Raw genomic sequence first — 27,455 nt, 5'->3', positions numbered from 1 at the left:
GTTTGTAAGTGATGCCCAATCAGTGCTCAATTTGTTCAAGAATTAGTGTGTTCCCCAAAGCTCTGCTTAGAAGCCAGCAGCCAGCGCTATTAAGTGTCACCAAAATTGAAAAGTGTTTATTTGGGACACAAATGTGTGTACTTGCAGATCTGATAAATTGACATCGGAGGCAAATGGTTGAATTTCTAAAGCATAATTAAAGTTAATTGATTGATAAACCATGTGGCATTCGAGAAACATATTACTATTAACTTAGTTCCATGGTCATTGCAGCTATGGCTGTTATATATTACTCTTGAAGAGACATTTCACATTGACAAAGATTTTTTTCAATAAATGCTGATAACCATGCATGATGCTCTGATGTGATAACTGCTGCTAATCTTGCAAATTATGGGCTAGAAATAATTTAAATAGCCTACTTCCAACTAACTATAGGGTCACCTCCGGGTCTCATCTCCAAGAACCTCCATCCGACAGGTTCCTACATTCGCGATTAGGGTGATTTTGAATCACAGCTTGCTGCAGTCGCCAGAGGCATACAAACTCCTGCCACTAAGATACTGGATCTGGAGCTGCCTTCTGAAGCCATGTGTGGGCAATAACACGCCTACTCAATGTGATTTCGAGGAAGGAAGCCCCTCCCACATCATGCAGAATACTAGGGGAATGGCCAAGGATCATCGTGTATGGCTCAGCTCTAACATTAGTCTCCAGGAGCTGATTAATAAATGTAAAGACCCTATGCCAATATTGAGTGATACTGTCACAGATAGAAAAAAATATGTATTGTGTCTGCCTCTGGAGCATTACACTAAAGGGTGGCCTTATGGTGATAGGTTTCATTTCTCCATGCCCCGCCCACTGCATACATTATGCTTATGAGTTAGCAGAATGTGTCTAACTACTGATATATTCATTTATGCATTTACGTTTATATTCTTCTATTAGTTATTCATTTATGCGTGTGACATTATTTCAGTCTTCTTAGCTTGGCCTGTGTGCCACCATTTTTGAAGCATTTCTCTTTCTGTGCGAGTTGCACTTGCTCATCCCCCTCCCGTAGGAATAGGAATATTCCACATGTCAGCAGTTTTGTCTCTTAGCTCACTGTGACTGAAACTACTAGCGAAACCCCTTATCACTCTGTTCTCATGTGCTGGAGATGCTAAGGCCTGGCTCCGTGTCCTTGGAGTCAGAAGAGAGAATGTTGCAATTCCAGGTGCAGATGCCTCTTGTATGAGGCCATTGTTTATCCTCTGCGGGGTCCAGTACTTTTCCAGTATGGGCGTGTTTTACTCTGCCTTTTTGTATTATAATGTGTTACTGTGATGATATGAGTCAGTCCTCTCGGCACACTCTTAGAGAGTGAGGTCAGACAGGGCCCTCTCATATGGGAGTTTGTGGCCTAATAAAATTGCTTGTTTATTCTTCTCCACTGTCCGGCTGACTTATTATTAGGTAACTATAGGTGAGTGTGGTAAGTCACACAGGTGGATTTGAGCCACGCTTATCAGATGGCAGCCCGAATAGGGACTCCGTGATAAGGATCTTTCTCACCCGTAAGTGGGTAGCAGAAGGCCGGGTACCCTCTGGTCGGCACGGTGGGTCTGGGTACCCACTTTGATGTGGTCCCAGCAGCCGGCAGTGGAGAACGGTGGAGGTCGGTTCTGCGAGCAGAAGGTGAGTGGTCCGACTGTTGATTGAGGGAGCTGGGATGCTCCATGAGACCGGTGTGTCTCTGAGACCGGTGTGTCTCTGGTGATTGGAGGAGCCGGTGTGCTCCTGGGGCTAGTGTGCTCCAGGGAACTCAGAGTGCTAGTGGCGCTCTGACAGACTGTTGGTGATGAGGGTTTTGGGTGGATGTCTGTTTTAGAGCATCCGACCGGGTAGTACTGAGACTGGAGTGTGGCTCACCACGGTTAAATACTGGGAAAGGACCCAAACCCCTTGTGTGAGTGGTTTGATGGAAGAGTCCCAGATCTTCCGGGGTAAAGTGCGCAACGGTCTGCAGTGCCGCCCGGGTGGCGGATGTGTCCTCCAACATCAGAACAGTTAGTGTACTGTTCGGTCTGCGGTAGGGTCCAGGTTCCCCAGGACTTGGTCGACGGGCCTTGTCCCATTATGGTAACACGTGTTTGGCAGGGACTCAATGCATAGGAAGTGCGTGTGCATGTGTGGTTGTGTGTGGAGATAGTTGTTTGGTTCTTTTGTGCCAGGATCTGTGTGGGTTCTTTGGCGGTATTTGATTGAGTGAGTTTGGTGGTGTTTGATTGAGTGTGCAAGATGCCGTGTTTCAGTAAGTTGCAATGTTTTAGGTGTTGCTGCAGTTCAACTGATGTCAGATTGGCCAAGAGCCAACACGCTCCTGTAGAAGACTCTTGATTTTGTTTAATATTTCTGATGCAGTTAAGATAGATCACTTGCAAGAGAGATTGTTTGCTAGGCACTGCTGTCAGACCATGTTTGATTCCTAAGGTTGTGGCAGAAAGAGGAAATTTTAGTTTTAAAAGAAGACAAAATGTGTACACTTAAAGTTGCTTTTAGTGGCTCAGTGAGCCAATGTGAGCAGTGATTAAGAGGATGGGGTATGTATTTCATGTAACATGTTTTATTTTGTTATAATTGGTTTGGGTTGAGAGCAGTCGGTGAGCCGCCTTTTGTTTGTGTAAATGTTTGTTTGAATGAAGCGAGTGCGTCTTGTTGCATAAGTTAGTTTGCCTGGTCCTTGTGAGCTATCTGAGATGGGTGTGCCTGACTATCAGTGTTTTTTCATGTAGTTTAAAGTGCATGCAGGGCTGTGCTCTATGGGAAAAGAATTTGGTTTCTTCTATTCCCTCAATTTGTGAACAGTAGAAGATGGAGTAAAAGGGATTTGATTACCAGTAATTAGAATGTATATTAATAGCATGTGGGAAGAGTGTAAAGTGAAAAACAAAAAACAAAAATAGAATGAGAAATGTATTTGCCGAAATAGTGTTAAATTATTGAATGTTACAAAGAGTTAGGAAGGACTTATTGGCTTTGTCAGCGCCAGACCCGAGCGCGAGGCAGATTTGACCTTGGTGGTGAATGCCAGGGGAGGCGGAAGGCTGGCTAGCAGCCCAGAATTCTTAGCAGACGGTGAAAGTGAAATGCAGTTATTTAGTTTGTTTTAAACATGACTTGTCGAATGAATGTGTTTCAGCCCACACTTTAGAATAACAGTGTGTGCATTTTTATTCAGTTTTGGAAGATTATGGAGGATGGAAACATAGATGCTTGCCACCGTAGAGCAGGACAGGTGTGACCTTGGTGTTATCAGCACCATTCCAATGGGTTCGCAGAGCACCGAGGGCGAGAGCGAGAGAAGAGTGCAGGCAGAAGATTATGGGGGGGGGCTAGGAGACTCTGCTCCTGGCACAGAAAGCAGAGATACACAGCTGGAGCCAGCAACAGCGAGTCTGCATAATTATGAGGGTTTAGACTGAAGTATAATGCAGTTGTTCAGAACACATGTGATTTAGAATGAGGAACAAAATTATGAATAACTTTCAACAGGTCATTTCGTTTGGACATAGAACATTGCACTTTAACATGGCCCAGCCTGAGAAAATAAGGATTGTTTTGAGAAAAATTAATTTACTCAATATGTTAGTGAGTGTTACTGCTATTGTTTGGATGGTATTCAGTAAGTGATTAATTTGTGTGCAGTTTAATGGCAAACAGTAAAAAGAGATTTATTGGTTGCCTGTTGTGTCCATTTTTGGTGTTGATTTTTGTTTCAATGTTGGACAATGTCCTAGTATAACATTTTTTCTATTTCAAAAATAATTGAGTTGGGGGGGTCCCTGATTGGCATACTGATTAGTGTCTTTGCTAGTGGATACCAGTGGAGAGTACTGATGATGCGAGGGCAAGTAAAAATATTGATTGTGTTGCTCATAGGAGCGGCCTGGTGGGAATGTATATATGTGTGTAATGTCTATATGTGTGTAACAGTATTTGTATGCAGTTTGTCCATGGGACACCATTACAGAGGGCCCTGTTCCAGTGCCCCACCCGCTGAGTGTGCAGACGTCTGCTAGTGTGCACTGGAGTATTTAGTATGTTCTGGAGGTGAGAATATGGCGCCCTTTTGTTTAAAGTTAAGAAATGGCATTGGTTATAAGAGGGCTCATTTACACAGCGACAGATGACTATGCAGAAATATTTGGTATTTTAGTAACAAGAATAACATTTTTACGCAAATATGGAAATTCCTGGCTCATGACAAGTGAATGAAGTGAACGTAAATGTATATCTTTTCCCTTTTTGATGCTGCATTAAATGCCATTACCAGATTGTCATGTGATTTTCAATGCTGCTAAATGTTTTATATTCATGGCTGATGGTTTAAGAGGTTAGAACAGGTTCTTATCTAAGACAGCAGACAGGGTTTTCAGAATGGAAAGTGAACAGTGAACTGGTGTGAATGTGCTCCAAGCATAGGTTTTACGGTAAGTATTTGTGGAAGGTATTTTTTACTAAGTGGTTGCTTTTTTTTTGTCCAATATTTTCTGTGTTGTTGTTTCTTTTGTGTGTGTTTTGATTTGTTTCGTTTCAGTGCAATGGGAAATATTTTTATCTGTGTGTTACGGTGAGTATTGATGCAGCTTTGTGCTGGACAGATTACGTGTGCACTGACACCGCATGATGCATGATATGCATGAGAAAATAAATATAGTCCTTTCAGTAACTAATATTGTGTTTTCCTTTTGTGGCCTTTGTGCCATTGTGTGTTTTATGGTTTCTTTGGCTTATTGTGCATTGCTTGCTCTGTTCTGCGTGGATGGTATGCTGATCGATCTTAAGCTTGATAAATTAAGTAGGCCATCACGCTGGGTTTTGGGCCACAGGCTCACTGTACATGAAATGCATGGCATCGTGTTGTGTGTCACAGCTCATTTGCATGCGTTACAGTGAATTTTCTATGCTATCTGTGCTTAACACAGCAAGTATACCTGCTGCCTTGGTATGCTTGTTTTTCTTTTTTTTGTATGTCTCTGTATTGTATTTTTTGATAATTCTATTATTGATACTAGAACAAGCTCCTCTATGGGGAATTTGTTCTGGTCCCTAAATTTCACAGACAACACTTCAGCAGTGTTTGTCTATTTGGTTAAAAGGGGTATGGAGGGAAAAATACGAGAGTTCTACGGTGTACTCATGGTGTTGTGTCACAAGCCTGACCATTACCTCAGTAATTTTTGTTCATTTATAGATTTTCCATTTGCCGCCATTTCCCTAATGAATGTCGCATAGTGCCTAGTTATGGGGGACTTCAGCTGTGTCCCAGTTCCAGTTCCATTTCCTTACTACTCTTCCTCAGATACGTTGATATTAATAGGCACACATATCATTTTATGGCAATGACATTTCTTCATGTGCTAAAAGATGTTCTAGCCCTCTCAAAAGTGCTACGTATCCCCTAGAATTTTGTTTATGCTCAGGGCTACACCCAGTGGTTGATGGTATTGACCGAAGTGAAATATGTTTCAGATTTCCTTCTGTCAAAATGGGGTAGGAAGCTAGCTCCCCGCTAGCTCTCATATAAATTAAAACTAGGTAACATGTGTATTGCTCCCTCCTGTCCTGCTTTGATCTAAAAAGGGAATTAGACGTGGGTAGTTTTGTTCTACAAGTGTTGGGTAAACTGAGAGTTTTAGAATTAGCGCGCTACTCACCCGGGAGGGTCCCAAGGCGCTTGGGGGGAAGGGGTCTGCTACTGCTCGAACAGCCAGGTCTTGAGTTGCCTCCTGACTAGTGTTTCCTTATTTGACCCTTGAAGGGAACAATAGGTCGGTACCTTTGTGTCACATTCCTAGGTAACAACACCATTATTGTGCAGCACTAAGTAAAGGTGTACAAGTCTCTTATCAGTTAGCCGGTATAGTTGAGCTGATATTCCTTATTAGAGCCGGTGAACAGGTTTTCCCCTAAATAAAATGTTACATGGTCTAAATAGTGAAAAAAGTGAAAAGATGCTTGTGTGATCCTCAGCACAAATATTTCTAAAAATGAAAGATTTGTAGAAGTTAGTTTCCTGCTGCCTCTATAATATGTGAGCATGGTCATGAGCAAAAATATAGTTGTTTTGAGTAAAGAAAAAAGAATATTAGAAGTGTTTGAAGTTTTGCACAACAGTGAAGGTTCATAAAGTAGACGCTGTGTACTCGCTATAGGAAGAGCGGTTTGAACTTCCCTTTTTGCTGTTTCTCAAGTGCAAATGGGGGAATACAACATGTCTGTTTTGTTTTATTTTTTTTCTCTTCTCTTAGAATTCAATACGTCCATCTACAGGTAATACAGCGAAAAGTCAGATATGTAATGTATTACCTAATGTCAGTGCACAAATTTATCGATAGGTACAATGTGTTCACCTTCAAATTGACATGGGTAAAGAAATATGAAAGCACAGAATAGACCTCATTTGGTTTCTTTGAATTTGAATTTTATTCATATGCCTTGTCTAAAGACCTTTGTTCTGTCCATCAATAGAAATGAGTCACACAGCCCGAGCCAGAGGGGACCCAAGCATCGGATTCAACTTCAAGTGCAAGTCAAGTCCCGTCGAAGATACCAATGGAAGTTTCGCTTGGAGTCAAGGTACCACTGAAGCTGCTGTAGGTGTGTGATTCCTGGGTAAGAAAAGGGCAGGCCTGACCGAGATGGAGGACTCACTCTTCGCTTTTGCGCCAGTTCCCCAGTGGTTTGTTTCTCAGAAATACTTGAGAGGGGCAGTTCTGTCTGTGCAAAAGGCTGCCGCCAGTTCTCCAGTGGTTATGCTTCAGGTTTCCCTGTTCCCCATCTGTTTTGGAATCTACAGTTTTGTCTGCTAAGGTACCTGCTCACACTTTATACAATCTATGGCCTCGACAGAAGAGCGGTGCACCAGGAGAAGAAAAGTAGGAGATAGGGAGAGACTTTAGTCTTAGGGTACAGATACAGTGCTCTTAGTATCTGTTAGATTCATATCTGGTGTACTGAGCGAGACACTGGACAGAATTTGTAGAGGGCACTACCTGGATTGGTGGTTGCTAAAATTCTGCAAGAAAGACTTTGCATCATTGGCCAAGATTGTTTTCCATTTGAGTTGCTAGCAAGTGCAGCTCCAACGCAGATGATTTTTGAATTTTTGATGGATAATACGAGCTTACCTGTGAGGCTCAGATGGACACAGGGAGAAGACCCCCCTCTGGCTGGCTGTGTTGCAGATTGTTTCCTTTAGTTTAATTTGGACATTTTAGCTAGGAAAATTTGTGTTTTGAATGTTCCTATTCCCATGGAGGAGCAGCCCCTGCGGCTCCTTGTCCAGATGTCCCTGATCATTTTGGTTCTCTTGGTCTACAAATTTAATATTGTGTTTGTTTGTATCCTAACTGTTGCTTTCATATTTCTCTTTAGAGAATTAGTTTCTTGTTGCTTGACACATACCTTCATGAGTATTTCAACGCCACCTGATAATATCATTGGTACTCTAGATCCTCACGAAGAGGAGCACTGGGAAGTTCATTAATATGATGTAGTATTCAAATGTTGCACCTGACACATGTTATTCATAGAACAGCAAAACAATTATTGGGTGTGTGGGTCATTGCCTTCATACACACACACAGGGGTGGAAAATTGTTGCTTGTATTCTTGCCCTATGGAAGCAGCTGTGAGGGTTAGTATACTTTGAGTGGTTTAGTAAAACACATTTCTCAGCCTGATAAAATATTTACTCCAAGGATGTTAGATATAGGTCCTGGCTGATAATGCAAGTGAGCCCTCAGTATTGGATTCAATCGGGTGTTTTCCTTGATGATGACAGTTTGATCTTATTTGCATTAATTCCTGCTCATGACTTAAAGTGTGATGTATTTAGATTAGTCAAAAAGGAGGGTGCCTCACACCCAGAGAATAATTATTGTCCTAGTAGGTATGGCAGGGGTTGTTCTTTTACTTGTTGCCTCTGCATTTCCTGCCCTATAGCATGCTGCTCTACTTCTGTGACCATGACCATGCTGTGTAAGGTGACAGATTGCTGGGTCTGTGGGTTACTCCTTTCCGCTGCATATAAGAAGGACAGGTTACTGGCACTTCCCTTGACACCTGTGAATAGCTGCGTGGGCTGGTACACTTTGATTGGTAGGGTGAAATTCTTTCAACAGCCTGATTTCCTGACTCCCCGACTGGGTTGTAGGAAATGTAGGTGTATTACTGACTTGCTGCCTCTGTGTTTATTGCCTTCCCCCTTGTTGCTCCATGTGTGCCAGCAATATACGAGTTTCCAGAAGGCCAACAAGACTACATCCTGTTTCCAATGCTGTTGAACTTCATGAAATTCACTGGCTAATGCTTATTGATGATGATATTTTTGATCAGTATAGTGTCCTGGCCCTTAGAATTTGATGTAAAGGCTCTCCTTTTAGTTAATAAAGTTAGCCACAGTCTGCTAAAAGGAGGGTCTGATAGGTTTCATTTCTCCATGCCCCGCCCACTGCATACATTATGCTTATGAGTTAGCAGAATGTGTCTAACTACTGATATATTCATTTATGCATTTACGTTTATATTCTTCTATTAGTTATTCATTTATGCGTGTGACATTATTTCAGTCTTCTTAGCTTGGCCTGTGTGCCACCATTTTTGAAGCATTTCTCTTTCTGTGCGAGTTGCACTTGCTCATCCCCCTCCCGTAGGAATAGGAATATTCCACATGTCAGCAGTTTTGTCTCTTAGCTCACTGTGACTGAAACTACTAGCGAAACCCCTTATCACTCTGTTCTCATGTGCTGGAGATGCTAAGGCCTGGCTCCGTGTCCTTGGAGTCAGAAGAGAGAATGTTGCAATTCCAGGTGCAGATGCCTCTTGTATGAGGCCATTGTTTATCCTCTGCGGGGTCCAGTACTTTTCCAGTATGGGCGTGTTTTACTCTGCCTTTTTGTATTATAATGTGTTACTGTGATGATATGAGTCAGTCCTCTCGGCACACTCTTAGAGAGTGAGGTCAGACAGGGCCCTCTCATATGGGAGTTTGTGGCCTAATAAAATTGCTTGTTTATTCTTCTCCACTGTCCGGCTGACTTATTATTAGGTAACTATAGGTGAGTGTGGTAAGTCACACAGGTGGATTTGAGCCACGCTTATCAATGGCCCCATTTAAACAGTTTATTTGGAGTGTAGTATAGATCATACGTCATTTTGAAGGCATGGGTCTTTAGCTTGGGGACATTGTGGGTACTCTGTGTAAGACTATTGGTGTGTCAGAGGTGAGCTACAGAAACGTAAGAATGCAAGCTGTGTGACAGCCTAACCGACAAAGCGCTACATTTATTGATTTCCTTACGTTGGACCCAAACAAAAAATTCTGATAAAAAGTATGAATGTATCCTCGTCTAGATATCTTGACAAAATTGTGTAAACATATGTTATGGCTCATGCAAATTTCGTTGGGGATGAGATATGATAGAAATTCCCTTAATTGTTGGTAATAGAAAAAGCATATTTTAGGAAGCTGATTACACCTACTGATATCTGAAAAAGAGCAGAAATTGCCATTACTTTAATATCTCCTCTCCTTAACAATTCATAAATTGGATTGATCCCCAGATTAACAATCAATAAATCCACTCCACTAATACACCATAAATTAATTCCAAATACATAAGAATGATGAGAATAAAAGAATATGCTTATCTGTCCGAAGCAAAAGAGGGAGAAAATGTAATGCCATGCGGTTTTATGGACAGAATGTTCTGAAGTTCTTTATGAGGCATGCAATGTTCTTGCTTTGGAACTTTGAAGTGTTTGCTCCTTGGAATTAGTGAATACAAGTTAATGCATAATGCTAGCCTCCTTGTCTTTAATAAAATGATAATTTCTTTGGTCACCCAGGCTTTGAGAATTGTCATTCTCCACCTAATTCCCACTCCTCTAGTACGCCCCCAAACTCACTACAAACCCAACTTCATTTTATTTTTATTTATTTTTTTATTGTTTTTTATTTTTAATATTTGCAGAATATACAGTGTTTAACATCGTTGTGTCCCCCTCTCCACCCACCCCTTCTTATGCACACAACAAATTTACAAAATTCGTCAGGGACATCAAGTTGTACACAGAGGAACACCTAAGAGAGAAAAGGGAGAGGAAAATAAATATAAAAAAAAAGGAGAAAGAGAAAAAACAGAGAAACAAAGAAAGAAAAAGAGAGAGAAGAGTTAGAGAGAAGAGTTTCAAATTCAAATAAGCTTTATTCGGTTTTTAAGTTTAAAACCATAAAAGCAACAGAGAGGAATACATACATACATTGATAACTCGACAATTCATTACAAAGTTAAAAGAGAACCTACTATTTAAAACAAACTAAAATAGAATCAACTAATCAGAGTAATAACACAAAATGCACACAGTCCCCTTTCACCAAGTATTATAATTCAGAGGTTGGGGGCTAGGATAATAGTCATGCAAGTCCCAAATACAGATGGGGCCATCTCCAATTTTGGGCTGAGAAGATCGTAAATAGGGGACAATGTTCCTGTGTTTGAACTTAATTAATATCAAGTCCCCCGGAATATCTTTAGGCAACCTACCTAGCCACCCCACCCTCCTCACGCTCAAAATTCCGCCGTCTAGAGTAGGTGGTAACGGTCTGTTATTTTGGAGCCAAAAGATGGCTTTGTTCAGCAGGTCCTGGTGTGTTTCAATTTTGCCCTGTTTAAGTGCAGGCACCCCGGAAAGAACCGTCACGTAAGAGGGGGCTTCAGGGGGTAGATTAATTTGATGCCGTCTTTCTTGAATAATTCTAGGAGCTGTGTGAGGGACATATACAGGATTAGAAGTAACATTTCGGCCACTTGGAGAGGGTGTGGTAAGAGGGGAATCGAGAGTTTGAACTTTCCTGCTTGCAACGGATTTAGCCTTTGTGATGTTGGTAGAGAAAGTAGGACATGTAGGTATGGCAGTATTTTCAGGTAATGGATAAATCCTTTTTACTGTTTTTTCAATACTGGACAACCTGTCCCCCAGATCGTTAATTTTAGTGACCAGAGGTAGTAATGCAGAGTTTAACAATCGTTCGATTTGAGCCAATAGGGTCAATTGGAGAGGGGACACAGAGTCATTGGTTCTAGTCTCAGCCTTATCCGTCATTAATAGAGTTGGATTGGAGGGGGATAATGAGGGGCTACAGCACATTTGATCGTTATTAGGCTCATCATGTTTCCTTTTACTGGTTAAGCCCCGGGACAGTATGTTGGCCTGAGGAAGGATTTCTTCGGGGGATAAAGGTACATCCAGGGAAGTGCGGTTTATTTGGTCGGTGTCTCTTCCCACTATAGGGGGGGGGGGTTGATACCTCCGGTGAATAGTTTGTGCCACACAGGGCATTCAACTCCTCCCAGATGGACATAGTTATTGAACAGCAAAAATCCGGAAACGAAAATAGGCTAATCAAAGCGGAAAAGAATGAATGATTTAATGTCTCCTCCTTCGATGGGGCCAAGTGGGGTGGCCCGTCCCGTCCTCCTCGGGTCCTCTGAGGGCCACAGAGGGCCCGCCCTTTGCCCGGGCTTCGCCCGGCGTCCGGGCGCGTCCGCGACGCGGAGGGAGGTTCCTCAATTTGAGAGCCTCCGGGCGCGCTGAGCCTGTGGATGTGTGGGCGGGACCGGAACTTCACCCAAGGCTTGCTGGGAGCTGTAGTTCCCCCCAGCTGCGGCCGTGGAGCTGGAAACTACGGCGGCAGGGGGAACGAGCAGTGTCAGGGCCCCAGCAGCAGGTGAGAGAAAGTACGTGTGCCTGCTCCCCTCCTCAGCCCAATGTTGGTAAAAACGTCCCCCGCTCCTCCGTGGGAGCTTCCACAATTTGAGCGCCTCCGGGCGCGCTGATCCTGTGGATGTGTGGGCGGGACCGGAACTTCACCCAAGGCTTGCTGGGAGCTGTAGTTCCCCCCAGCTGCGGCCGTGGAGCTGGAAACTACGGCGGCAGGGGGAACCAGCAGCGTCAGGGCCCCAGCAGCAGGTGAGAGAAAGTACGTGTGCCTGCTCCCCTCCTCAGCCCAATGTTGGTAAAAATGTCCCCCGCTCCTCCGTGGGAGCTTCCTCAATTTGAGCTCCTCCGGGCGCGCTGATCCTGTGGATGTGTGGGCGGGACCGGAACTTCACCCAAGGCTTGCTGGGAGCTGTAGTTCCCCCCCAGCTGCGGCCGTGGAGCTGGAAACTACGGCGGCAGGGGGAACGAGCAGCGTCAGGGCCCCAGCAGCAGGTGAGAGAAAGTATGTGTGCCTGCTCCCCTCCTCAGCCCAATGTTGGTAAAAACGTCTGAAGAGTTAATCAGACTGTTCTTGCCAAATGGTGAGAGGTCCCCAAATGTCCAAACTCTTTTTCCTCCCTTTGCGGCCTTTTTGGCATATAAAGCTTTTTCGAGATGATACGTTGCAATTAGCCTAGCTAACCACTGGGAGAATGGTGGTGGGTCAGCCCCTATCCATACTGAGGCTACACAGATCCTCCATACTGTCATAGCTACAAATACCAATGCCCCTCCTCTGGTCCTGCTAAGTGTTTCACAGGACCCTTCGCATGATGGTCGAGGGGGTTAGTTCATAATCCTGAGACATGACTTTTCCCAGGAATTCCTGTATTCTAGAAAAAATAGGGGCTAGTTTTTGACAGGTGGCAAACATGTGGATAGAGTCAGCACCGAACTCAGAGCACCGTGGACAGGTAGTCCCCTTGCCTGTTCCCCACTTGGAGATTCTACTAGGAGCTATGTATAGGAAGAAGATGGTCTTGAAGTGTTGCACCTGTAATTTAGCTGACAGCAAGTCGGTCTGAGAGAGTTCAAGTGATTTAAAAAACAAACCGTGTGTCACTTCTAGTTTTGACTGCCACTTGTCAGCTATTCTAGGGAGATCGTCTGGGGTGTTGGTGTTTAAAGCTGTGTATATAGATCCTATTCGTGGCGCTACTGGGGTTCGTAGCATGTTGATAAATTTAACCTCTGAAAACCCAGCAAGTCCCCCAACCTTTCGTGAGAGAAACTAATAAATCGCTAGATGTTTAAAGGCATCTTGCTGTTTTAAGCCATATTTGTTTTGTAAATCGGCAAAGGTGTTTACTCTCTCGTATGAGATATACAGGTAGATGCATCAAGCATTTTTGCGAGCGCAAACGGTGCGAATCGCAAAATTTGGCCGTTTGCGCCCGCAAAAATGGCATTTGAGATGCATCAAGGGTTCATGTACTCGCAATTTAAGAATTCGCAAATAATTGCGAGTTCTCAAATTGCGATTGCATTTAATAAATCGCAATTTGCAATTCCTTAAATGCAATGCATGAACCATTCCAAGATTGCGAATTCGCAATCTGGGGCCGCTATTTATCGTGAAGTCTAACTACGTGGTAAATAGCAAAAACTTAGAAATATGCACTCTAGTGCATTTTTCTAAGTTGTATTTTACACACACACACATGTCCTTGGGACATGTGTGTGCGCAACACCAGTGAACATTACCATTTCAGGGGTGCACCCTTGAAATTGCTTCCTTATTTGTGATTCGTTAATTGCTAATCGCAACTAAGGAATGACTCCCCATTCATTCCTATGGGCCTTTAGGCCCATAGGAATGAATGGGAAAGCCATTCCTTATTTACGAGTGGAATTGCTGGCAGGCAGCGAGGCGAGACGTGCCTCAGAGGAGCAGAACAGGAGTGTTAACAGGAGCTTTCCTTTGGAAACCCTGTGCTGTGCCTCGCAATCTTCCTGCCTCCGATGGGAAAGCTTTTTGGTTCAGCGTGCCTACCTGGATACTAGCGGTGTTTACCCTGACCGCGTTTTCTGTCGTGGAGTTTCAGGTGCCCAGCTTGAGACGCCTTCACAGCCCTGAAAGCAGGGTGGGAGCCCTTCGGAGGTGCCTCAACAGACATCTGGAGATGAGCGTCAGGGGCGCCAAGAGGTGCGGTAAACTGAAGAATGCCAGTGAGCCCAGAGACAAGGCTCTATCAGAAGGCAGCAGCGGCAGAACCCGACAAGAGGTTAGTGGTGCAAAGAAGCAGCCGGGGAAGCTCGGGGTGGCAGGGGCTGCCAAAGACATTACCAACACGAACTCTCTTCCTACACTTGCCAAAATATTTCAAGGGGTCAAAGGGCAGGCCAAAGGGCAGATCCATAGCACTAGCACTAACAGCACTAGTATCAATCAATCAATCAATCATAGCACTTGTATAGCGCACTACTCACCCGGAAGGGTCTCAAGGCGCTTGGGGGAAGGGGTCCGCTACTGCTCGAACAGCCAGGTCTTGAGTTGTCTTCTGAAGGCGAGATGGTCCTGGGTCAGCCGAAGGTGGATGGGGAGGGAGTTCCATGTCTTGGCCGCCAGGTAGGAAAAGGATCTGCCTCCGGCGGTGGCTCTTCGGATGCATGGTACGGCGGCGAGGGCGAGGCTAGTAAATCATAGCTGGCGGGTGGGTGTGTAGAAGGTCAGGCGGTCGTTGAGGTACTTGGGGCCCAGGTCGTGGAGAGACTTGTGTGCGTGGGTGAGGAGCCTGAACGTGATCCTCTTGTTGACGGGGAGCCAGTGCAGGTCCCTCAGGTGGCCGGAGATGTGGCTGCGTCGGGGGTTGTCCAGGATGAGTCGGGCGGAGGCGTTTTGGATGCGTTGGAGTCTTTTCTGTAGCTTGGCTGTGGTTCCGGCGTAGAGGGTGTTTCCGTAGTCCAGTCGGCTGGTGACGAGTGCCTGGGTGACCGTCTTCCTGGTTTCGGTCGGGATCCATCAGAAGATCTTGCGGAGCATGCGAAGGGTGTGAAAGCATGATGAGGAGACAGCGTTGACTTGTCTGGTCATCGAGAGGGAGGAGTCCAGGATGAAGCCCAGGTTGCGTGCGTGGTCTGTTGGCTTGGGAGCGGTGCCCAGGGCGGGGGGCCACCAGGAGTCATCCCAGGCGGAGAGCGATGGTCCCAGGATGAGGACTTCCGTCTTGTCTGAGTTCAGTTTCAGGCGGCTGTTCTTCATCCACTCGGCGACGTCTTTCATCCCTTCGTGTAGGCTGGTTCTGGCGGTGTCGGGGTTTCTGGTGAGGGAGAGGATCAGCTGGGTGTCGTCGGCATAGGAGATGATGTTGAGGTTGTGTTGGCGTGCGATGGCTGCAAGTGGTCTCATGTAGACGTTGAAGAGGGTGGGGCTGAGTGATGATCCTTGCGGTACGCCGCAGATGACTTCGGTGGCCTCGGATCTAAACGGGGGGAGGCGGACTCTGTGTTCTTCCGGCGAGGAACGAGATGATCCACTCCAGTGCCTGCTCTTGGATGCCGATGTTGCTGAGGCGTTGAACTAGGGTGCGGTGGCAGACAGTGTCGAACGCTGCAGAGAGGTCCAGGAGGATGAGTGCCGCTGTTTCCCCGTTGTCGAGCCGGGCTCGGATGTCGTCGGTGGCTGCGATGAGGGCGGTCTCGGTGCTGTGGTTGGCTCTGAAACCGGACTGCGAGGGGTCAAGGATCCGTTCGTCTCGAGGAAGGCGGCAAGCTGTCTGTTGACGATCTTCTCGATGACTTTGGCAGGAAAAGGGAGGAGCGAGATGGGGCGGAAGTTCTTGTGGTCGGTGGGGTCCGCTGTTGGTTTCTTCAGTAGGGCGCTGAGCTCGGCATGCTTCCAGCTCTCCGGGAAGGTGGCGGTGTTGAAGGAGGTGTTGATGATGTTCCGGAGTTGGGGTGCAATGGTGGAGTCGGCCTTGTTGAAGACATGGTGGGGGCATGGGTCGGTTGGAGATCCGGAGTGGATGGTGTTCATCGTGCGGGCTGAGTCTTCGGTGGTCACCGTGGTCCAGGTGCGGAGGCTGGTGGTGGGGGGCGTTGGTTCGACGGTTAGGTGCGTGGATGGTGCGTCGAAGCTGTTGTGGATGTCGGCGATCTTGCGGTGGAAGAACGAGGCGAGAGAGTCGCAGAGATCTTGTGAAGGAGTGATGTCGTTGTTGCCGGTGCTGGGGTTGGAGAACTCCTTGACGATGCTGAAGAGTTCCTTGCTGTCGCGGGCGTTGTTGTCCAGTTGTTCCTTCAGTGATTTCTTCTTGGTGGTGCGGATAAGCTGGTGGTGCTTGCGGGTGGCGTGCTTGAGGCAGGTCATGTTGTCAGTGGCCTTGTCGAGGAGCCAGGCTTTCTCGAGGGTGCGGCAGGTCTTCTTGGAGTCCTTGAGCTCGTCGGTGAACCAGGAGGCCTTCTTGCTTCTGGGTCTGCTGGGAGGGTTCTTCAGTGGTGCGAGGTCGTCGGCGCAGGCGGTCAGCCACTGAGTGAAGTTGCGGGCTGCTTCGTTGGGGTCCGTTATGTTGGCGGGTGGGTTCTGGCTGAGGGAAGTGGTGAGCTGGTCGGCGGTGATCTTGCTCCAGCTCCTGTGAGGAACATGTTGCGGGTGGTGGTGGGTCGTGGTTCTTCTGAAGCTGAAGTGGACGCAGCTGTGGTCGTCCAGTGGAGTCCGGTGGAGTGGCTGAAGGTGATGTGCTTGCTGGATGAGAAGACGGGATCAAGCGTGTGGCCTGCGTAGTGGGTGGGGTTGTTGACCAGTTGCTTGAGTCCGAGGTTGGCGAGGTTGTCCAGCAGGGCGGCGGTGTTGCGGTCCTTGTTGTTCTCCAGGTGGAAGTTGAGGTCCCCTAGGAGGAAGCAGTCAGCGGAGGGGAGGGCGTGCGGGCTGATGAAGTCCGCGATGTCTTCGCTGAATTGAGTGCGTGGTCCCGGGGGTCTGTAGATGAGGGTGCCTCTGAGGGTCATCTTTGGGTCGGTGTGTATCTGGAAGTGGAGGTGCTCGGCGGCGGCAAAGGTGTCGTCGGAGTCGGTCGTGATGCGGATGGTGTTCTTGTGGACGATGGCGATGCCTCCTCCGGTCTGGTTGACGTGGTTCCTCCTGATGATCTTGTACCCGTCCGGGATGGCGATGGCAATGTAGGGGGCTGAGGAGACGTTCATCCAGGTTTCCGTGAGGAAGGCGATGTCTGGTGATGTTGTGTCGAGGAGGTTCCAGAGTTCCACGGCGTGTCTGTGAACAGAGCGGGTGTTGAGCAGAATGCACTTGAGGTGGTTGCTGCTGGTGCTTGGCTTGGCCGGTGCGGTGCAGGTTCAGAGGCAGGTGAGCTTGCAGGTCTTGCAGGTGAAGGGTCCGTGGGTGCGTTTAGGGGTGGCCCGGCAGCAGGCGGGGTTCCGGCCGGCATTCAGTGCGTTGAGAGCGGCGGCGTTGTAGGTCTGTCGGGTCGTCTTGCATCGCCAGGGGCCAGGGGTCCTGGCGCTGGGCGCGGTCCAGGCGTGGACGGGCGTAGACGGGCTTGCCTTTGGCGCGCCTTCGGTGCACAATCGGCGTGCCCGCTGCGCGTCTGTGCGGTCGCCATTTAAGGCTAAGTGGGAGGGAGGAGCAGCTGGGAGGCGGGAGTGGGGAGGAGACGAAAAAAAGGGGCATGGCCGCGAGGACGGCAGCGGGAAACGGAGAGCGGGGCTGGCGGCAGAACGGGCACAGGCACAACTACATCAATTACAAACAGGAATAAGCACAAATATTACAAGTTTTAACACAGATTCTAAGAGACACAGCTGGGGGACAATGCAGAGAGGCGGCAGCTAGGGAGGCAGGCAGAACGTCACAACGAGGATGCGAGCAGCAGCTAGGGCACACGAGGGGGCACACACACAGCTGGCGGCCGTGCGGCGCGGGGGTGTCCTGAGCAAAACCTCTCCAACTGTCCCCCCCGAGAGCACCCCCATGAACTTGGACTTAACCTTGACTCAAACCCCTGTGCCTACACTAGCCCAGAAGCATGAGACAGACCCCGCAGGTGTGTTCTTGGGGGCCTCACCAGAACCAGAGATTTGCTGCGCCCTGACGAAGGAAGTGAGGACACAATTCCTTGTCCGAAACGCGCGTTGGCGCTCCACTTTTGTTGTGCTGCTGTTTGATGTACAATCTGTTATTTTGTATTGTTAGGTTTTGTCCTTATTGTTGCACTGTAATATATTTGTGTGTGTGAGTGTTTTGATGGATGTCTGATATCTTGGTGTGATGAGATGTATGAATGATTTGACATGTACATTGTTTTCTTTGGGGGCTACTGTATATAGTGTGATTATATATTTTGTATAGACTGTATATATAGAAGGAATATGATGATTATGTTATTCTGTTTTGATGATGCTCTTATTGTCTGAAAAGTATATAAATTGGTTTGGGACAATGTCAATATAAGATTCAGTGAAGGATTTTGTGCCTAGATAGTGAATTATTACTTGGGAGAGGTTTTGTTCTTGTTCTTCCTAACTCTAACTGCTTCCCTCCTTTTACTCTCCCACATAAACCTGCCCTGCAGTACATCAAGCATCACATTAAAACTCACTCAATCCACCTAAATTCTTCTTTTTCCTCTCACCACTTGCCTTCCACTCCATCCAGTTTTCTCCAGTCTTCTCCTCCTCTATATATCTTCCAACACCACCTTCACTCCTCCTCCTCACACCATACCAGCCAACATCTCTAGTGTCCTGGACTCTTCTCCATCTCACCGCCTTCCCCAATCCGATAAAAATACTACTAAGTATACTAAGTAGACTCTGATCTGAACCCTTTGTTACATAAGACTGCTTTGCCTCATTCCTATTTCTAAACCTATCAAACCAACTCCTCAATCCTCAAAATCTCCTCAGATCCTCTATTGCCAACTCTGGAATGTCAGATGAAAGAAATAAAATTGTCTCAATATTTAAGACCTTATATTGGAGGCCAGCCAGACCTACTTTTTAACTAAAACATGGCTTAGAGATGATACACACCCTATCTTGCATGACACTATCCATAAAGGATATAAAATGCTTCAAATGAACCATCTAGTCTACAAGATTGTGAACAGACTAGTTGTTATCCACAATGAAGCCCCACAGACCACACAAATGGAAGCTATTCAAGTCCTGCACTGTGGATCATTGTGGATCCAAGGCTATTGGTTAACAACTCTCACTTGTGCCTCACTTCTTATCCACAGACAACCTCCCTACGATCAGTATTTGCTGAATTCTTCTAGACATCAATGCTAAAATCCTTAAAATCCTTCTATAGCAACCACACCTTTGCATACTTTGAGATTTTGTCACAAGGGCCCAGATTTCTAAAGGTTGTGTGTCTAATTGCGTGTATGCAGACCCGATGCAAAGTCCTTTTTGGGATTTACAAACCAAAGCAAATATATTGTATATCTCGTTTCTTTTCGAACTTTTAACATGTGCTGCACTGCTCAACACACATACAAAGTGGAAAAAGTTTTACAGCTTGTCCTGGCTTAATATTTTGTACTGTAAGGGTATCCTTCAAGAACAAAACTTATGATAGATGCACACAAACACCCTTGCACCAAGGTTCAAAGGTGTGTGCGTGGCGCTCATGAGCCTGATTGTGTGCCGGCACTAGGGAGAGGAGAGGAGAGTGCCATATTTCTGTAGATATGGCGCTCTCCTGCTCTCTCCTTGTCATGCAACACAGCTCATCAACTTTAAGGGATCACTGACAGAAGATCGACGATCTAAATATCGACCTGACAGAATATCGCTGACAAAATATCGACTACCAGAATATCGAAGTACAAAAATATTGAATCCTAAATATCATTGTAAATAATATAGTTTGCTAAAATATCGACTTTCTTAAATGTTCTAAAAGTAATGTAAAATTAATGAAATAATAACTAAAATTTAATAAAACATACTTAAAAATACTTAAATAACCTTAAAATGAATAAATAATACATTTCAGTTAAAAAACATGCATTTTAATGTTTTATTACATTATATATTAACTTAATAATATTAAAAAGCAATTAATATTTTTAATAATTAGATGTTGAAACGTAATCTTAAATATAATTACATATATATATAAATAAACCTATAATATAAAAATAAATTATATATATTAAATTAAAACATTAAAAAAATTTAAATGTTTATTTTACACTACATTAAATATAACAATACTGAAAAATTGCATAGCGTAAAAGATACAATTTCTATTTCCACTCCAACAAGTGGTACGGTAGGGAAGATGTTGGATAGCCGGTAAATAAAAATTACTCTTCCCACTCCAGCAAGTGCAACAGTAGGGAAAGCGTTGGATTGCGGGAGGGTGAAATTTACTATTCCCACTCCAATTAGTGCAACAGTAGGGAAAGCGTTGGATAGCAGGAAGGTAAAATGTACTATTCCCTCTCCAGTGAGTGCAACAGTAGGAAAAGCATTGGATAGCGGGAGGATAAAAATTACTATTCCCACTCCAGTGAGTGCAACAGTAGAGAAAGCGTTGGATAGTGGGAGGTTAAAAATTACTATTCCCACTCCGAGGAGTGCAACAGTAGGGAAAGCGGTGGATAGCGGGAGGGTAAAAAATACTATTCCCACTCCAGTGAGTGCAACAGTAGGAAAAGCGTTGCATAGCGGGAGGGTAAAAATTACTATTCCCACTCCAGGGAGTGCAACACTAAGAAAAGTGTTGGATAGCATAGGGGAATAAATTAATATACCCACTCCTTAAATATAATTATTATTAATTAATAATTAATTATTTTGTAAAAATTAATTTATCTCCCACCATTTTCCCCTATAAACATCACCTGCATTATTGTAACATATTATATAAATAACATAATTAATGATCAATTAATTAATTAATGATTTACAATGAACAATATAACTAATTAACATACGTACAAATTAATTATTAATAATTCATAACTACTTAATTACTCATTAATAAAAAATATTCCACAATTAACATAATTACCAATTAATTATTATTAATCAATTTATAATTAATTATAAGTTAATTAATTAACAATATAAATTATTAAATATTAAATTATTAAGTAATAACATAATAAATTACTTTATTTCAATTAAATTACTCCCCACCCTATTCCCCTATAAACCCACAACCCGCTACAGAAATAAATTACGCAAAAAAAGTTAACATATAAATAATTAATTCTAAATAATTCTAAAAATATATATTCTAATTAAATTACTTCCCACTCTATTTCCCTATAAACCTACAACCTGCTACGGAATTAAATTACACAAAAATTAATCAACATAAAATTCATTATTTTTACAAAATTCAAACAAACATTTAAAAAAAAACACATGCTTTTAACACATATACTAACAGTTAAAAAAACACAAAAAAATCGATATTACTAACTTCGATATTGTGGAATTCGATATTTCTTACCTGCATTTCAATATTCTGCACCTGCATATTTTTGCTTTGCATTACTCTGCCCCAGGGAAGAATTCCATGGGTTGAGCGTGGGTGTTCCCACAAATCCATCCACCCAAGAATTTTGGCGCATTCCCATATTTTCCATTAGTAGTAGACCTGGGAATACATCAACACGCGACTCTTCCCCAGGTGAGGTGTAACGAGGAGAAATAAACCTCTGAGAAATATCTTTATTTCTCCTCGTTACTTCCTCTTTCTAAGTGTCCTGCATTCTGCAGCACAGATATAAAGAGGGAAATGCCTCTCAGGATTTTTTTGTGCAGGAAGGTGTCTTCTTCTGAATGCGTTTTCCCCATCCAACATCACTGATAATTGCTCCATCCTCGGTTGCCTGATCACAGTTTCTTGTCAAGACCTTATTGCTTCATTAAGCTGTTTGTCAGCCTGCTTACTTGTCTATTTCTGCATGTCACTAACTCTTCCTTGTTACAAAAGGGGCGGCTCCGATTTATCAGCAGTTCGTTCATGATATCCATGGTTTAGCCTTTAGTACTGCCTTCTGGACGACATCTGTATTGCACCCAATTTTTTCTTTAGTACAATTTAATACTATGCAATCCTCCCCCTTTATTTCTTGACGACTCACAAATGTATGAGACTCCTGGCTCAAGCTGTATAACAAAAATCTGATGGCCATCAAAGGAAAAAAGCTTTACCATTGACCCTGCTTGGAAAAGAGACTCAAATGTTTTTGAACATTTGCCAGTTTTATACACTCCCCCAGTTCCAATGCTCTCTCCCCGAAAATTGATATGTGTGAATTGGTAATCCCAATTGGCAAAGCACTTTAACCCCTCTATAAGACTCAAGTTTATGGTACCAGTGGTACCAAGGGCATGGGTGTTAAAGGGGTCACCTGGGCCTGAAGCACTGTTTGTGCCACCCTGAATGACCCAAATAAACTACTAGGATAGGATAGGATAAAAATGTGTAAAGCGCACTAAACCAAAATAGGTGTCAAGGCCCTAAGCAGGACCATAGGGAGGCAGATAAGTACCAATTATGAAGCAAAAAGCCAGGTCTTTAACATCTTCTTAAAAGAGGCAAGAGTGTTAGCCGAAGTGATAGAAAGACGAAGAGAGTTCCAAAGTTTAGCGGCCACAACAGAAAAAGAACGACCCCCATCATTTGGAACGATAAAATATAGGCAGGGAAAGCTTGTTCTGGGTGGAGGACCTCAAGGATGTGCCTGGGGTGTACCAGTGGAACAAGCTTGCAAGATGTGAGGTTTCGGTACCATGCATTGCCTTGTATACCAGATTCAGAGCCTTAAAGGTGATAAGCTTCCTAATCGAAAACCAATGTAAATTTTGAATTCCCTCCCTGATGGAATGATATTTGGGGATGTTCAGGATAAGTCTTGCTGTGGCGTTTTGAACAACCTGCAGCTTGTTCAGTGACACTTTACTGATATTAAGATACAAGGCATTGCAGTAGTCCAGCTTTGAGGTGACTAGAGCAATGATAGTAGGTCGATGAAGCTCTTGGGGAATGTAGAGCAGCGCTTTCTTCAGCATTTTAAGGATATAAAAACAGGTACTAACCGTACTGTTTACCTGGGCGTCAAAGGGCAACCCCTTGTCAAAAATAACACCTAGGTTTTTGGCAGTTGTTACTGGAACAGGGAGGGGGCCACAGGTATCAGGCCACCAGACGGCAGACCAGATTAGAGGCTGAGTACCAAATAGCAAAATTCCCGTTTTCTCTGTGTTGATTTCAAGAGAATTGTCCTGCATCCAGTGTATAATGCTGGTCATGCAGGTGTTAAACCTTTGAGTGACCAACTGCAAATCATCAGAGATTGAAATAATGATTTGCGTGTCGTCCTCATAGGAGAGGATTTGGAAGCCAAAAGATCTTACCAATGAAGCCAAGGGGGTCACATAAAGATTGAAAAGACTAGGGCTAAGCGAAGAGCCCTGGGGGACCCCACAAGGAAGACTGAAGTATTTGGCTTTGAACCCGCCTAGGCTGACTACATTAGTCCTATCGTGCATAAAAGATCGAAGAAGCTCTAAGGCCTTCCCCGTGACACCAACATCCCTCAGTCGCTGAATCATGCGAACTAGGGATATGGTGTCAAAAGCTGCCGAAAGGTCGAGCAGGACCAGCACCGCTGACCCGGCCTGATCGACCTGCATACGAATACAGTCAGAAGCTGCAACCAAGGCGGACTTGGAGCTGTGTCCTGCCCGGAACCCATTCTGGGAGTTATCCAGAATTTTTGTGTGTTTCGATAAATTTCATGAGTTCTGAATTAATAAATGTTTCCAACATTTTGGCGGGGGCGGGGAGAAGAGAAATAGGCCTATAGTTCTTCAATTCTATGGGGTCGGCATTGGGTTTCTTAAGGAGGGGTGAGACAATGGCTTCCTTCCAGATAACTGGATAATGTCCAGATAAAAGAATGTTATTGTAAATTTTACAAAAAAGACTCTGCTATAAGATCGGGCATCAGCATAAGTGTGGAGACTCTACAAGGATCAGTAGGAGACCCAGATTTGAGACCAAGAATGAGTTCCATAATACATGGAACTGTAATATCTGGGAACAGTGCCAGGTTAGGCATAGACAGCAGGCCTGCCATTGCAGACTGCAGGAGTAGTGCAAACTGCTCAAACTCCACTTTGCCCTCACCATATGTGGCAAAGTCAATGTGTTGAAAAGTCAGCCCATATCGCACCCGATGCCCAGGCCGCTGGTGCAGGGCGACTCTTCGTTTGCATCTTGAATAGCTACCAAATAAAGAGACGGGCACTGGAAGTAGGAAAACAAGAACAGGGTTTATTACTCATGAGGAGAGCCTGTCCTTTGGGACACTCGCATAGTGTCTTCGGGAGGTGCTCTAACAAGTTTCTCTGAGGCTTCGTCTTTTATACACAGGTTTATGGCACACAGGCATCCTTTATTACAATCAACACATTGTATAGTATGGAGGTATTCCAACACGTGGCTACAGTAGGGCCCTTATCCTCCATGCAATAGGAGGGGGCTGTCATGCGGCTGAGTGTTCTGCTGATTCCATTGGAATGTGTGTGCTTGATCGAGTCTCAGGGGGTGGGGTGGCCATGATCAATAATAGCTTCTTCCAAGAGAGACGAGTGCATAAAGTAGTGGGCAATAAACTGTATCCTCAGGCTAAGGGATGACCAGTGGTCAGGGCTGACGTTCAGGCTCAGAGGAAGAGGTCATCAAAGGAGGGGTATTCATGGAGGGACAGGAGGTATTGGTCAGGCGCGGGGTGCGATTCTTAGGGACAGAGTCATGCAGGAGGGGTGGGCTCATGACTCGTGCATGTGGGAGAGGGGGCAGCCAGGGTGCATGGGGGAAGCTTGCAGGGTCAAGGAAGGGGCACTGGCGATCGACCGCAAACTGAGAGACCATCGTGCTCAAAGTGGCTGTCGTGTACGTGTGTGCATGGGTCTATGCTAGTGGGACAACACAGTCAGAGTTTTAACGATATCCTTTCTGTTTACACCAAGGGGTACTGTGAACATAAATGAACGCCGCTTATGTACATACATATTCCTATTTTTAACAGTCGCCGCTTTTTACATAAGTACGTTCAATTTCTACACAGTCGATGTGATAGGCAGAATACAATACATGTTAATTTACATCTGCTGGGTTCTTTATACAAGCCTAGAAATCTGCATAATATTTAGTCGGTGTAGGATCAAGAAAAATGTTCCAATACATAAAAATCAAGTTCACATTTTCTTTCTAGTGGCATCATATACAGAAAGATCGCTCTGATACCTTCCGGATCTTTGAAAACTAACCACATGAGTGACCGATGAAACATTTCTTACAAAAATGGTTGGGGGAGGTATTCAATTCGATACAAGTAATTTAGTCAAGGGGCGAATAGAAAGTTCTGGAAAGGGGGAGGGTCTTTGTCGCAATGTCTTTTAACAGAGTCCGGTCTTCTTTTGTTGGCGCTGCTGAGCACCGGCGGTGGAGCTATAGGTCCAGCTCGGATTCGTCCTTACACGTTGCAGGGTGCGATCAGTCCTCTGCTGTTAGATCACAGTCCTGTTTCCTAACTCAATTTCTTAGGGGTGCCTTATGCTGGGCACATGCGTTTTTTTTTTTTTTTCCGTGACAAAATCCCAGTCCATAGTCAAATTTTATATGAAAGAGTTTGTTGAATAATCGAGGGAGGAGAGGGCGGAGTGGGGCCAGATCTTCGAACACACCAAGGGACCAAGGGAGCAAAGGACAATGAGCAGGCAGGCCCATCAGTCGGACTCAAAAAGGGACGGGAACTTCAGGCACGAGTGGGTCAGCAAGTCGAGGGCTTCAAGGCAGCCCCTTATTCCTTCATCAGCTGAACTTGAAAGTTGTGCCTCGTCCCGCGTCTCGTTGCTCTGCGGCTCCACCTTTGGTCGTCACACGTGCTCCATGATCTGTGGCCAGGCTGTGCGTCACGTCCAGCTCCTCTCCTTTGGTGATTGTATCTTTAAATGGGTGAAAAACAAGTTTTAGAAAAACTGATCGGGAGAACAGATATACATCGCAATTCCTTCCCTATTCCTGAGTAGGTGGGGGATAGGTTCATCGGTCACAGTCAGAGGTCGTTTTTATGGAGTCTGTAGAAGGGCATTGCATATTGAATTCATAGACTTGTTTGGCGTTCATTCGTGACATGCGTGGAGAGAAATTTGACCTTTATACACAGTGTATCATATCAAACTCAAAGTCGAGTCCTTATGTAGAGACTCGCCCTTCCCTTTAGCCCAAGCATCGACAATCTTACATCCCCCTTCGGGGTCGGCTAACTCTTGTAAGTGGGGCGTTATCGTCGTGAAGAAGGGGGTGGACGTAAAACATGGCTTTCCTGGGGAATGACCGTTAATCAAGGTCATCAATTACGTTTCGTGGATAGCTGACATGAGGCTGGGGTTAATCGGGGGAAACGGGGGCACTTTGGACAGGGAGCTGGGGTCGATCGGGAGAAGTGGGGTACTCTGGACATTCGTACTCAAGGGCAGAGGGGCGAAGTAATTTGTGCATTGGGAATTGCTTTTTTAGCGAACTGAGAAACAGAAGGCCAGTGACGTTATAGTCCCCCCATAGAAGGCCAGTTTAGGGGACATCCGTCGTCTTACCTATCCTTTCCTTCATTACCAACTCGGGTTCTATTGTTTGCAGAAGGGAGAGGTAGTAATATGGCAAGTCACAATCGTTTTGGTCAATTTTGCCGAACACCTTTGTGTTCGTGGAGTCCAATTAGGTTCGTGCCGGTGGGACACATCGTCCTTTCATAAGGGAGGAGGGAACAAGGGGGCTTTTAGAGAGTGAGAGAGTGTGGGAGAGTGTGTGGGGGGGGGGGGGGAGGGGGGGGGGGGGGGGGGGGGAAGGGAGGGAGGGAGGGAGGGAGGGAGGAGGGAGGGAGGGAGGGAGGGAGGGAGGAGGGAGGGAGGGAGGGAGGGAGGGAGGGAGGGAGGGAGGGAGGGAGGGAGGGGAGGGAGGGAGGGAGGGAGGGAGGGAGGGAGGAGGAGAGAGAGAGAGAGAGAGAGAGAGAGAGAGAGAGAGAGAGAGAGAGAGAGAGAGAGAGAGAGAGAGAGAGAGAGAGAGAGAGAGAGAGAGAGAGAGAGAGAGAGAGAGAGAGAGAGAGAGAGAGAGAGAGAGAGAGAGAGAGAGAGAGAGAGAGAGAGAGAGAGAGAGAGAGAGAGAGAGAGAGAGAGAGAGAGAGAGAGAGAGAGAGAGAGAGAGAGAGAGAGAGAGAGAGAGAGAGAGAGAGAGAGAGAGAGAGAGAGAGAGAGAGAGAGAGAGAGAGAGAGAGCACCGCACTCTAAGTGGTCCATTTCAGTACACGTGTGGCATGGAGAGAGGAAGAGGGTGGAAGAGAGAGAGAGAGTGAAACGTGTAGTACAGTAATGGACCATTCAGTGCGCGCACAACATAGAACAACAGGGGTTAAGTAATACGGAGACACAAACGGAGGGATGCCGTAGATCCATACATCACGTACATACAAACTCAGACGGGGAAGACGGTACATGTATTATACACAAAAAAATCCAAGACAAAACATAAAACAGTTATTGGCCAGAATTATCCCTTTTCTGTATGCTGTGCACTTTTATCATCCTAAGCTCTTTTTACCCTTTTCTTATCTTTTATTCGTTGGCTGCCTCTTACTGGTGGCTTTGAT

General features: G+C 45.3%; 1 protein-coding gene and 1 long non-coding RNA gene across 2 annotated transcripts in view; one reads left to right on the top strand and one right to left on the bottom strand.

Moving 5' to 3' along the window:
• LOC144782656 (carbohydrate sulfotransferase 8-like) overlaps positions 1-27,455 on the bottom strand; it is a 149,268-nt gene that overhangs the window by 56,155 nt on the left and 65,658 nt on the right. The window lies entirely within an intron of this gene.
• On the top strand, positions 842-9,072 carry LOC144781013 (uncharacterized). Its single transcript, XR_013600861.1, has 2 exons — positions 842-3,685; positions 3,819-9,072. It is a non-coding gene; the product is annotated as an uncharacterized LOC144781013 (long non-coding RNA).

The sequence above is a fragment of the Lissotriton helveticus genome, chromosome 9 (genome assembly GCF_964261635.1).
Source record: "Lissotriton helveticus chromosome 9, aLisHel1.1, whole genome shotgun sequence".
NCBI classification, from domain to species: Eukaryota; Metazoa; Chordata; class Amphibia; order Caudata; family Salamandridae; genus Lissotriton; species Lissotriton helveticus.
The sequence above is the reverse complement of the archived record's forward strand: the minus strand, read 5'-3'. Positions and strand labels throughout refer to the sequence as shown.